A 14,471-nucleotide genomic window follows, 5' to 3' on the forward strand; every position below is an offset into this window, starting at 1 on the left:
CTTTATGAATGAACTGAGCTACTACTATATATACAAATTCTAAATCACACAGCTTAGAAGAAAAAAAATTATGTGTTTACTTCTTTTTGACGAATAAGAGATAATTAAAGTTAAATGCAGTTTTATTGAAGTGGAGATGGATAAGGGTAAAGACTAATGCAATCAGCACCGAAGCTCTGGACAGCTCAGTTGACAATAGTCACTCTCCCTCTCTAATGTGTGCATTTACTGTGAAGGCTGAGAACAGGATCTTGTACCTCTGATGCTTGCAGCATTATACACATCACAGGAACGCAGGATTGGAGCTTAATTAGACTATATGAAGCCCTGAATTGACAGGCAACTTTCACACCAAAAGGATTATTCTGTAAGGAAAGAATGAATCTCTGGCTCTACATGCAAAGCTGTGTAGCTCAAAGTCTGTGAACAAAGCTGCTCTGGAGTGTTTTTAGTGTATGCTGTCACAGAGATCCACATCTTTCAGCCATCAAGTTTCAAGAAACAGATTTACCACCTGTACTGTCTGAACTCTGCTTACAAAGAACACAAGTAGATAACACTGCTTCTGCTTGCTATGTAAGTATGGTATCAACAGGTCTCTTTTTGTATTACCTTGTTCCTGTCTCGAAGGTGACTGACAGAAGGGAGAAAAGATATATGCTTCTCAGGTTTGTTCTTCTAAGGTATAATTACCTTAGGATGATGTTGGTACATTTAATGATTAAAATGAATGATATATTAGGTGCTTATATATACCAGTGTTAAAATACAAATGAACTTTTTTCTATTTTTCTATCTATCTATCTATCTATCTATCTATCTATCTATCTATCTATCTATCTATCTATCTATCTATCTATCTTTGATTAAAGATTGATAAGTATTGAAGGTCTGTAAAGAATGTGCACATACTTACCTTATTATGGTTAGAAACATGATTAAAAAATGCCACAGGATATAGCTATTTTGTTTGTTTATCTGGAATCTTTAGATTTTAGTATAAGAACTTACCAAGGTTTGATTGAGTAACACTAAATGAACTAGAAATAGCAACAGTTATCCATGAAAAGTAAATTCAGTAACATTATTAAAAATAAACTGCAGATATAAGGATACATACAGAAAAAAATGAATATTCAAACATGTGACAGCCGTTTAATGATTTATTTTCGTAATTTTCAATGTGATAAGTGATATTGTCTTTTGATTAACTTAATAGATTTTATAGGTTGCTAAGCTAACCTCATAGAGTGATATTAATGGACTGGAGTGCTTATGTTAATGTGGTCTAGCTTGTTTTGTTAATTGTTAGTATATGTAGTTGATTAGCCATGTCTTTCAAGAAAATAAATGTATGACCTATAACAAGTAATCCAAAATGTAAATATTTGATTGGGGGTGTTTTAGCGGAAAACACAAAGATAGAGTGCACCTTTAATCCATCATAGGGCAGTGCAAGTATCAGGCTGTTAAGGTCTCAGGGAAAGTGGTGTAAGCATCTATAAAACACATTATTCACACACACATTGCATTTACTCCATATAGCTTGAAATAAGATTGTATTCCCACAAGAGACTGTATTCACTGAAAATAAAATAGTCACATGACATCAGAATGACTTCCAGCAGATCCTGCATCACTTTTGACAGTAATCCTAGCCCTTAACCCTCCCCCTAGCGCCAAACCTTAACCTACCATAGCCTATCCCCAACCTAGTGCCTAACGCTAATCTCCTCTAATCTTCCGCTGCTTATCCATGCAGAATGTCAACATTTCACATGTTGACATTGTGAACATGTTATCATGTTCAATGTTGATATTTCAACAAAATTACCATAATAACTGTCAGCATTGTTGTGTCAACATTATGATACATATCCAACTAAAAATAGTAAACAATGTTGATGCTATATAGCTTGAATATATTGCATTTTCAAAATGAATTGATCTAATTTGCTTGACCATGTAACAGATCATTTTTGGATTTATTTTTCTGCTCAATGTACCTTAATAATACAGAAATGTTTTACAGTAAATATCCACATTTCTTATTTTTTATTTCATTCCAAAGATTGCTCACTCCTAGGACAGCTATACATGTCCTGCCAGCCTGCAAATTGTCAAATTATATAGAAATATAACTGCAGTGTAGTTCAATAGTAAAATTGGCATTCAAATAATTTTTAATAAACTGGCATTTTCTATGACTGTCAAAGGTTGTTTACACCATGGCTGAACCTTTGGCCTACTGTATATTGAGCAATTACTGTAGCTAATCAGGTAATTTACCACTTTGATAGCCACTGTGCCCCTGAAATATTTAAAGGAATTGATGTAAGGTTTGTTGGGTAGATCTATTTATTTTGGACATCTTGGTACTCACTGGTAAGGACAAAGAGGGTAAGTAAGAAAGGCCTCATATGTCTTTGAAGCTGGAATGATTCAGAAATATAACTATTTAACCCTCCTTCATGGAGTTATAATACAGGTTGAGTATCCCATATCCAAATATTCAGAAATACGGAATATTCCGAAATACGGAATTGTTTGAGTGAGAATGAGATAGCGAAACCTTTAATTTCTGATGGCTCATTGTACACAAACTTTGTTTAATACACAAAGTTATTAAAAATATTGTATTTAATGACCTTCAGGCTGTGTGTATAAGGTGTATATGAAACATAAATGAATTGTGTGAATGTACACACACTTTGTTTAATGCACAAAGTTATTAAAAATATTGGCTAAAATGACCTTCAGGCTGTGTGTATAAGGTGTATATGAAACATAAATGCATTGTGTGCTTAGACTTGGGTCCCATCACCATGATATCTCATTATGGTATGCAATTATTCCAAAATGCGGAATAATCCGATATCCAACATACATCTGGTCCCAAGCATTTTGGATAAGGGATACTCAACCTGTAAAAGCAGTTTTCCCATTGAAACATGTTTGCCCAATATTCCACCATGACAATGTAGCCTATAAGGGAAGCCATTTAATTGAGTCTAGTAAAATCAACAAATAGGATCTGAATTACCAACATTTTAGTGTTGAACTCTGTAAAACACTGCATAATGTAGGTGCTACTAAGGTCAAGGTTAATGTATAACTAAAGGTATCTCTTATGCATCTATGTATAATTTAGAGATTCCAATAACTTCATTTGGCCTTGCTGCCTTGTTTTATTTACTATAGCTATAACCTCATTAGTGGGGGGATGTATCAAGCTGAGAGAGATAAAGTATAGGAATTGGCCAAATCTATCAATCAATCAATCAATCAATCAATCAATCAATCAGCCAGCATCTGTCATTTAAAAGACTGTGCTAGATAAATGACAGAAACTGACTGGTTGTTTGGGCAAGTTCTCCACTTTATCTCTAAGGGTCATCCTTCCTTTTGTTTCATCCCTCCTCTTAGATTCACTATCTGAACCAATTGGTTTACTGTATAATATTACCTACACTATGTTCATATAAGAAATGAGAGGTCCGGATTCTATGGAATCCATACCACTCAAAACAGCATGGATCCGAGTCCACCCAAGTCACGAGACTTGGATCCCACTGCGACATAATCTTCCTGCATCATATTCTCGTGGGACTTGGATACTATATAAGTCACAATGGCCATGACTCAGCGCTATTTCACTCTAACGTGCGCTGCTGAAAGTTGTGCTGTACTCTGCTGTAGTGTGTGTTAGCTGTGCTGTGACTGTATAGGAGGGCACGCTGCTGAAAGTTGTGCGGTACTCTGCTGTAGTGTGTGTTAGCTGTGCTGTGACTGTATAGGAGGGCACGCTGCTGAAAGTTGTGCTGTACTCTGCTGTAGTGTGTGTTAGCTGTGCTGTGACTGTATAGGAGGGCACGCTGCTGAAAGTTGTGCGGTACTCTGCTGTAGTGTGTGTTAGCTGTGCTGTGACTGTATAGGAGGGCACGCTGCTGAAAGTTGTGCGGTACTCTGCTTTAGTATGTGTTAGCTGTGCTGTGACTGTATAGGAGGGCACGCTGCTGAAAGTTGTGCTGTACTCTGCTTTAGTAGTTATAATTAATGATTCAGACAGGGGTAGATTGGGAAGGAAAACCAGCCTGGGAAATTTATGGAAGTAGCCCTAATGGGGGTGGGGTCTGGTGTGGGGGTGTGGTCTGTTGAGGGGAAGAATTCATCCTCATAGGGTCTGAGTTGGACTTTAGGCTAATGATGCTACAATGCCCTTCCCTGGTGTACATCCGGGCATACAAATATGCAAGGTCTGAGGTGCCCACTTTTAGTGTCTATAGACCCTGCAACCATGCTTTGTGCATCTTTAGACGGCACCATCGGTCGCACCATTGAAACTTTCACCAGCTCTATGCTAGGTGTGGATCATCCATCTGAGTATGGCCTCCAATGTGAGCAATTGAACATCTAGGCTCAGGACCAGGCTCAGCAGGGACATTTCCATCAGACATTAATGTTCTCACACCCACCCGCACTGCTCCCATGAGACCCTAACATTTATCATTTTATCAAAATAATGTTGCTATATAGAGGGTCATTCCGAGTTGATCGCATGTAGCAACTTTTTGCTGCCCGTGCGATCAACTAGATCCCGCCTATGGTAGAGTGTATTTCTGCATAGCAGGGCTGCGAACACTTGTGCAGCCCTGCTATGCAAAAAAAGTTTCCTGTAAAAGAAGACCAGGGTAAGAGTTACTTACCTGTGTGATCGATCCAGTGATGCAGGTCCCGGAACTGACGTCAGACATTCGCCCTCCAAACACCTTGACACGTCTGCATTGGACTCACCACTCCCCAAAAATGGTGACTTGCTGCCCGGTTCCACCTTCCTCCTGTCAATCTTCTTACGGTCGCCGCTGTGACCGCTTTCCTCGCTAGGGCGTCGCTGCCTGGCAACGGCTGTCGCTGAGCAACAACACGCCTGCGCAATGTGGCTGCTGCGTATACGCGGTTCCGACCCGATTGCATGGCTGTGAGGATGCGCAGCGTGCGATCGGGTCGGAATGACCCCCATAGTTTTCCTCCTTCTGTTAGCTTTGGTTACTTGTAAATGTGTTCTATGTTTTCTTCTTCTTCTTCTTCTTCTTCTTCTTCTTCTTCTTCTTCTTCTTCTTCTTCTTCTTCTTACTGAGTACTACTGCTGTGTGCTATTCCTGTAATGTGTACCCCCCCTGATTGCACACCCTGCCAGCAGCAACGTATGCAGTGCACCCTAGGTGACTGCCTTGGATGGTTCGTTGGCTTCACGTAGATCTTTGCATACAAGGTTAACTAGATGTATGCAGAGGGGGCACCGCACATAGCGCTGCAGGATAGGGGGCACTGTTGGTGGCACTTGTCAATTATATGTTTTAATTACTTTCACTTGCAGCGTCACCCCTTTTCAAAGCCTAGCATCTCCTAATCGACCCTGTCTCCTAACCTGACCCCTTCTGTCGCTAATACCTATACAGCATTCTAGAGATGAGCGCCTGAAATTTTTCGGGTTTTGTGTTTTGGTTTTGGGTTCGGTTCCGCGGCCGTGTTTTGGGTTCGACCGCGTTTTGGCAAAACCTCACCGAATTTTTTTTGTCGGATTCGGGTGTGTTTTGGATTCGGGTGGTTTTTTCAAAAAACCCTAAAAAACATCTTAAAACATTGAATTTGGGGGTCATTTTGATCCCATAGTATTATTAACCTCAATAACCATAATTAACACTCATTTTCAGTCTATTCTGAACACCTTACACCTCACAATATTATTTTTAGTCCTAAAATTTGCACCGAGGTCGCTGGATGACTAAGCTCAGCGACCCTAGTGGCCGACACAAACACCGGGCCCATCTAGGAGTGGCACTGCAGTGTCACGCAGGATGTCCCTTCCAAAAAACCCTCCCCAAACAGCACATGACGCAAAGAAAAGAAGAGGCGCAATGAGGTAGCTGTGTGAGTAAGATTAGCGACCCTAGTGGCCGACACAAACACCGGGCCCATCTAGGAGTGGCACTGCAGTGTCACGCAGGATGTCCCTTCCAAAAAACCCTCCCCAAACAGCACATGACGCAAAGAAAAAAAGAGGCGCAATGAGGTAGCTGTGTGAGTAAGATTAGCGACCCTAGTGGCCGACACAAACACCGGGCCCATCTAGGAGTGGCACTGCAGTGTCACGCAGGATGTCCCTTCAAAAAAACCCTCCCCAAACAGCACATGACGCAAAGAAAAAAAGAGGCGCAATGAGGTAGCTGACTGTGTGAGAAAGATAAGCGACCCTAGTGGCCGACACAAACACCGGGCCCATCTAGGAGTGGCACTGCAGTGTCACGCAGGATGTCCCTTCCAAAAAACCCTCCCCAAACAGCACATGACGCAAAGAAAAAAAGAGGCGCAATGAGGTAGCTGACTGTGTGAGAAAGATAAGCGACCCTAGTGGCCGACACAAACACCGGGCCCATCTAGGAGTGGCACTGCAGTGTCACGCAGGATGTCCCTTCCAAAAAACCCTCCCCAAACAGCACATGACGCAAAGAAAAAAAGAGGCGCAATGAGGTAGCTGACTGTGTGAGAAAGATAAGCGACCCTAGTGGCCGACACAAACACCGGGCCCATCTAGGAGTGGCACTGCAGTGTCACGCAGGATGTCCCTTCCAAAAAACCCTCCCCAAACAGCACATGACGCAAAGAAAAATAAAAGAAAAAAGAGGTGCAAGATGGAATTGTCCTTGGGCCCTTCCCACCCACCCTTATGTTGTATAAACAAAACAGGACATGCACACTTTAACCAACCCATCATTTCAGTGACAGGGTCTGCCACACGACTGTGACTGAAATGACGGGTTGGTTTGGACCCCCACCAAAAAAGAAGCAATTAATCTCTCCTTGCACAAACTGGCTCTACAGAGGCAAGATGTCCACCTCATCATCATCCTCCGATATATCACCGTGTACATCCCCCTCCTCACAGATTATCAATTCGTCCCCACTGGAATCCACCATGTCAGCTCCCTGTGTACTTTGTGGAGGCAATTGCTGCTGGTCAATGTCTCCGCGGAGGAATTGATTATAATTCATTTTAATGAACATCATCTTCTCCACATTTTCTGGATGTAACCTCGTACGCCGATTGCTGACAAGGTGAGCGGCGGCACTAAACACTCTTTCGGAGTACACACTTGTGGGAGGGCAACTTAGGTAGAATAAAGCCAGTTTGTGCAAGGGCCTCCAAATTGCCTCTTTTTCCTGCCAGTATAAGTACGGACTGTGTGACGTGCCTACTTGGATGCGGTCACTCATATAATCCTCCACCATTCTATCAATGGTGAGAGAATCATATGCAGTGACAGTAGACGACATGTCCGTAATGGTTGTCAGGTCCTTCAGTCCGGACCAGATGTCAGCATCAGCAGTCGCTCCAGACTGCCCTGCATCACCGCCAGCGGGTGGGCTCGGAATTCGGATTTGGGATTTCGAAGAATGCACAGTTCTTTGCTGTGCTGCTTTTGCCAGCTTGAGTCTTTTCATTTTTCTAGCGAGAGGCTGAGTGCTTCCATCCTCATGTGAAGCTGAACCACTAGCCATGAACATAGGCCAGGGCCTCAGCCGTTCCTTGCCACTCCGTGTGGTAAATGGCATATTGGCAAGTTTACGCTTCTCCTCCGACAATTTTATTTTAGGTTTTGGAGTCCTTTTTTTTCTGATATTTGGTGTTTTGGATTTGACATGCTCTGTACTATGACATTGGGCATCGGCCTTGGCAGACGACGTTGCTGGCATTTCATCGTCTCGGCCATGACTAGTGGCAGCAGCTTCAGCACGAGGTGGAAGTGGATCTTGATCTTTCCCTAATTTTGGAACCTCAACTTTTTTGTTCTCCATATTTTATAGGCAGAACTAAAAGGCACCTCAGGTAAACAATGGAGATGGATGGATTGGATACTAGTATACAATTATGGACGGACTGCCACGGTTAGGTGGTATAAAAAAACCACGGTTAGGTGGTATATAATACAATTATGGATGGACGGACTGCCTGCCGAGTTCCGACACAGAGGTAGCCACAGCCGTGAACTACCGCACTGTACACTGGTTGATAAAGAGATAGTAGTATACTCGTAACAACTAGTATGACACTATGACGACGGTATAAAGAATGAAAAAAAAACCACGGTTAGGTGGTATATATTATAATAATAATACAATTATGGATGGACGGACTGCCTGCCGACTGCCGACACAGAGGTAGCCACAGCCGTGAACTACCGCACTGTACACTGGTTGATAAAGAGATAGTAGTATACTCGTAACAACTAGTATGACACTATGACGACGGTATAAAGAATGAAAAAAAAACCACGGTTAGGTGGTATATATTATAATAATAATACAATTATGGATGGACGGACTGCCTGCCGACTGCCGACACAGAGGTAGCCACAGCCGTGAACTACCGCACTGTACACTGGTTGATAAAGAGATAGTAGTATACTCGTAACAACTAGTATGACACTATGACGACGGTATAAAGAATGAAAAAAAAAACACGGTTAGGTGGTATATATTATAATAATAATACAATTATGGATGGACGGACTGCCTGCCGACTGCCGACACAGAGGTAGCCACAGCCGTGAACTACCGCACTGTACACTGGTTGATAAAGAGATAGTAGTATACTCGTAACAACTAGTATGACACTATGACGACGGTATAAAGAATGAAAAAAAAACCACGGTTAGGTGGTATATATTATAATAATAATACAATTATGGATGGACGGACTGCCTGCCGACTGCCGACACAGAGGTAGCCACAGCCGTGAACTACCGCACTGTACACTGGTTGATAAAGAGATAGTAGTATACTCGTAACAACTAGTATGACACTATGACGACGGTATAAAGAATGAAAAAAAAACCACGGTTAGGTGGTATATATTATAATAATAATACAATTATGGATGGACGGACTGCCTGCCGACTGCCGACACAGAGGTAGCCACAGCCGTGAACTACCGCACTGTACACTGGTTGATAAAGAGATAGTAGTATACTCGTAACAACTAGTATGACACTATGACGACGGTATAAAGAATGAAAAAAAAACCACGGTTAGGTGGTATATATTATAATAATAATACAATTATGGATGGACGGACTGCCTGCCGACTGCCGACACAGAGGTAGCCACAGCCGTGAACTACCGCACTGTACACTGGTTGATAAAGAGATAGTAGTATACTCGTAACAACTAGTATGACACTATGACGGTATAAAGAATGAAAAAAAAACCACGGTTAGGTGGTATATATTATAATAATAATACAATTATGGATGGACGGACTGCCTGCCGACTGCCGACACAGAGGTAGCCACAGCCGTGAACTACCGCACTGTACACTGGTTGATAAAGAGATAGTAGTATACTCGTAACAAGTATGACACTATGACGACGGTATAAAGAAAGAAAAAAAAATACCACGGTTAGGTGGTATATATTATAATAATAATACAATTATGGATGGACGGACTGCCTGCCGACTGCCGACACAGAGGTAGCCACAGCCGTGAACTACCGCACTGTACACTGGTTGATAAAGAGATAGTAGTATACTCGTAACAAGTATGACACTATGACGACGGTATAAAGAAAGAAAAAAAAATACCACGGTTAGGTGGTATATATTGTAATACAATTATGGATGGACGGACTGCCTGCCGAGTTCCGACTGCCGACACAGAGGTAGCCACAGCCGTGAACTACCGCACTGTACTGTGTCTGCTGCTAATATAGACTGGTTGATAAAGAGATAGTATACAATACATACAACAATATACTACTATACTGGTGGTCAGGCACTGGTCACCACTAGTCACACTGGCAGTGGCACTCCTGCAGCAAAAGTGTGCACTGTTTAATTTTAAATTAATATAATATTATGTACTCCTGGGGGCTCCTGCTATAACAACCTGCAGTGCTCCCCAGTCTCCCCCACAATTATTATAAGCTTTGCCTTTTATACATTGATGTGCAGCACACTGGGCTGAGCTGAGTGCACACAGACTGAGTCACACTGTGTGACTGGCTGCTGCTGTGTATCGTTTTTTTTCAGGCAGAGAACGGATATAGCAGAGAACGGATATATTATATTAAAATAAATAAAAGTTAACTAACAACAACTGCACTGGTCACTGTGGTAAACTCTGTCTGACTCTGCACAATCTCTCTCTCTCTTCTAATCTAATTTCTAATGGAGAGGACGCCAGCCACGTCCTCTCCCTATCAATCTCAATGCACGTGTGAAAATGGCGGCGACGCGCGGCTCCTTATATAGAATCCGAGTCTCGCGAGAATCCGACAGCGTCATGATGACGTTCGGGCGCGCTCGGGTTAACCGAGCAAGGCGGGAGGATCCGAGTCTGCTCGGACCCGTGAAAAAAACATGAAGTTCGTGCGGGTTCGGTTTCAGAGAAACCGAACCCGCTCATCTCTACAGCATTCATGAACTCAACTTGAGATTTCTTTGATACTCAATCACACTGTCCTTTATTACATTTCAAGATGCTGACATATCTGGGATTCAAACCCACTGCCAGCTAGGCTGCACAGGTAGGGAGCAGGTAGGGAGCTACTTGCTGGGTGCGAAAGCATCGCCACCTTGCGATGCTTTCTCACCTGTGCAGAGGTGCAGGTCCTGACATGCTGGGTGTCCCCTCGCATGTCAGAGAAAATGATTGTAGATGTGCTATGCGCAGATGAATCATCCCCCCAAGATCTGCTCAATAGCAATGCTGAATTTGTTTTTAAAAAGTACCAGTAGCTTTGTATAGTGTTCATAGTTTTTATGCAAGATCAAATAGCTCAATAAGTAGGGTGTTTGATTAGAATTCAACATGTTATAGGTTTGAATCCTGGGTATGGCAGTATATTGAAATGTGTTATTTGTTAAAAAGGTATTTTAACTGAATAACAAGCTCTCAAGTTAAGTGCATGACTGTGGTATAAATAGGATTTGTGTAATATATAAATAAAATGTGGGAAGGGGTATAATAGCATGGGCTTTCTCTAGGATCAATCTTGTCATGTCCCTTCCCCACAAGGCATGCCCTATTGGAAAAATGTGGGGCTCCAATTCTCTCTCTGGCACAGGGCACCAAAAGGTCAAGTTACGGCTCTGATACTGCATACGTGTCAATTTTCCCATAAATGCATTATGCTCGTCTATCACTCACCTCCCACAGTTTAACCTCCTTAGTGCACCCAACATGGCTGCCTCATCTGGTACGTTTGTGGAATGGATAGAAAATACGTGGACCTGAATGTTTTGTAGGGACCATACTCTGAGCGTTAGAATGCTGCAATCACCCCATTTTGCATTATCTATTCTAGGCTATTCCACCCAGGGTAACTCTAATCAGTGTTCCTAACTTGGCTTCCGCACCTGGGCCCTCATTCCGAGTTGATAGCTCGCTAGCTGCTTTTAGCAGCAGTGCAAACGCTAAGCTGCCGCCCTCTGGGAGTGTATCTTAGCTTAGCAGAAGTGCGAACGAAAGGATCGCAGAATGGCACCAAAATTTTTTCAAGCAGTTTCTGAGTAGCTGCAGACCTACTTCTACCTTGCGATCACTTCAGACTATTTTGTTCCTGTTTTGACATCACAAACATGCCCTGCGTTCGGCCAGCCACACCTACGTTTCTCCAGCCACTCCTGCGTTTTTATCTGGCACGCCTGCGTTTTTACACACACTCCCCGCAAACAGTCAGTTACCACCCAGAAACACCCACTTCCTGTCAATCACTCTACGGCCAGCAGTGCGACTGAAAAGCGTCGCTAGACCTTGTGTGAAACTGCATCGGCTTTTGTGAAAGTACGTTGCGCGTGCGTAGAAGTGCCAATTTTTTGCCTGACCGCTGCGCTGCGACCAACGGCAGCTAGCGATCAACTCGGAATGAGGGCCCTGGTACCTTGTGAGGGTGGAATACACAACCCATGGAAGTTATTATGCAAAATGCCTAGACCAATCCTGTATTATGTTTACTCAAGCTATAGATTTTCTTTTTTATGTCTGTGCAGCTTGTCTTTTACTGAATTACTTAAATCTTCTGTATTTTGTGAATTTGATGTTTTTGATGTCTGTAAAGTGCCCTGAGTCCTGTTGCAGAAAGAGCGCTATATAAATAAAATTATTATTATTATTAATATTATTATTATTATTATTATTATTATTATCATCTATATATGCAACCTCTTTCAGCAACATGCCCATGCTACATTACTTCTGCGTCTGATTAGCCAACCCCCTGTAACAACATAGAATGCCAAACCCATTTCTAATACACATCTTTGTGAGTGTGTCTGACTCTGTGCTGCAAATCTGTACAAACACCATTGCGGTGCATGCATGCATGGTGTGACTCAGACACAAGAGCAGATGAAAACATTGCCCAAGCAAAAGATAAAACACATTGGCCCCCACAGGAAAAACACACGTTGGCCCACAGTGAAAACATTACAACAAGTTGTCCCCCACAGGGAAAAAAAATATTAATGTATAATATAGCTTTTGGTATTACAATTTGCTTAAAATTTCCAATCCTGTTTGACAGGCCCAATGACACCAAGAAGTTTCATAATTCTTGGCTGTAACATCTATATAATAATTTATTTATTAACATTTAAGTACAGATGGAGCCGCACTCATCCAGTGCGGCTCCATCACAGGCGTGCACTCTGGCATAACTAGGCAATCCATCTGCCTAGCCCCGCCGGGAATGCACAGAGATGCTCTCCCATTCTAGTGAATGGGGCGTGTCTCCGTTAGTGTGTCCATTGCGGACGCACGCGCGCCTTGGACGGAGACGCTCTCCCATTCTGGTGAATGGGGTGCATCTCCGTTACGGGCACGCCCCCGCCCAGATGGCACCGCCCTCTGCATTAGGAAAATATATACCAAGTTGCGCTCAACAATCAAATGTAAAAAACATTTATTTTGATACATAAAATGTAATAATAATTACAACATTTCTCCCGGGAGTATAGTTCACAATTCAACATAAGAATACCTTATCTTTACATCTAAATAATTAATGCTGTTCTTATGGCTAGAATAAATATTCCTGTTATTTCATAACATATAACCCCGGAGGTGTCGTTTTAAATATAACAGCAACCGTGATTAGTGACTGTTAAAATGAATTAATAGTCTGTATTTGCATACATGTAACTCACATGTTCCATAAGAGTCCCGAACAGTCCTGAGAGTGTGTGACTAAGTATTCATTCCAATGGTCCTGGAGTGAAAAGGACCTTTGCAGCAATGAATTAACGCTCAAATGAATGATGATGTGAGCCAATACACTGTATCGGAAACCACGAGCCGCTATATTGGTGACGGGAGGGAGAGCCCGGAGCGATGCTGACCCTTGCACGGGGGATGGAGAGCAGTGCCTGATGTAACCGCCGGGCTGGGTGGAATACGGCTGTGCAGAGCTGACAAGCGGCTGCAATGTCCAAACGGCTGGATGTTACCTTGCGTGGCGCGGTATGGACGGGCTCTCAACTGAAGGCGGCTGACCTGTGCTCCCATGGGCAGCTCCGATTGAGCCTCCCTGCAGTCACCGGTGTGTATGGAGGACAAATCGACACTCTGGCGGCGGCTGGTCTGCTGTAGTCGCTTTAATGAGACTCCGTGCTCAGTAGTGGCTGTGCTGTGACTGTGTAGGGGGTATACTGCACGCTTCTTAAATTTGTGCTATACTCCGCTGTATTGGCTGTACTGAGACTCTGGACTCACAAGTGGCTGTGCTGTAAAAAACTTACTGTGTATAGAGGGCACGCTGCATGTTGCTGTATGCTGCGCTGTACTCTACTGTAAATTGTACTGGTTGGTAAGCCTTACCCTAGTGTGGTTTGTTCACGTGCATCTATAAGCCCTGTGATCCATGCAGTTTGAACTGAGCTGCAAGTTTTTAAATATAAAAATATAAAAAATATATGTCTTATGTTTATGCTTGTTGGTGTGCTTTACTCTAGTGTGCTATGTTCATGTGCATCTACAAGCTTTGTGATCCATGCAGTTTGAGCTGAGCTGCAAATTTAAAAATACAAAAATAAATATATATATACAGTATAGATATATATATATATATATATATATATATATATATTTGTGTAAATATATACAAACATAAAATTCAGCATTCACCATAGAAAGCTAGTGGGCATATTTGCAGTTATATTATGTGTGATACAGTTGCCAGGTTTTAATTTTTAAGACTGTGTGATAGTGTAGGACCTGCAAGAAGGTGGGGTACCTTGGCGAGCGGTTTGCTGGCTTCCGTGCATTGGCCAATTCACTAACTAAACCCCCATAATTTATTTATTGATGTTGTGAGGATAAGTGAGCTTACTATGGTGAGTGTTGAATTTTCTGTTTGTATATACATGCACCCCACCCTATGAGTGGTGAGTGCAGACATTGCACCCCGCTTCT

At 42.5% G+C, this 14,471-nt stretch overlaps 1 protein-coding gene across 1 annotated transcript in view; it reads left to right on the forward strand.

Moving 5' to 3' along the window:
- Positions 1 to 232: 232 nt before the first annotated feature.
- The window catches only part of LOC134980828 (prolactin-releasing peptide receptor-like), a 152,953-nt gene continuing 138,714 nt past the window's right edge, over positions 233 to 14,471 (forward strand). Inside the window, exon 1 of the mRNA XM_063947804.1 lies at positions 233 to 576. The gene's annotated coding sequence lies outside the window, so the exon portion shown is untranslated. The remainder of the gene's footprint in view (positions 577 to 14,471) is intronic.

The sequence above is a fragment of the Pseudophryne corroboree genome, chromosome 12 (assembly GCF_028390025.1).
Source record: "Pseudophryne corroboree isolate aPseCor3 chromosome 12, aPseCor3.hap2, whole genome shotgun sequence".
Classification (NCBI taxonomy): Eukaryota; Metazoa; Chordata; class Amphibia; order Anura; family Myobatrachidae; genus Pseudophryne; species Pseudophryne corroboree.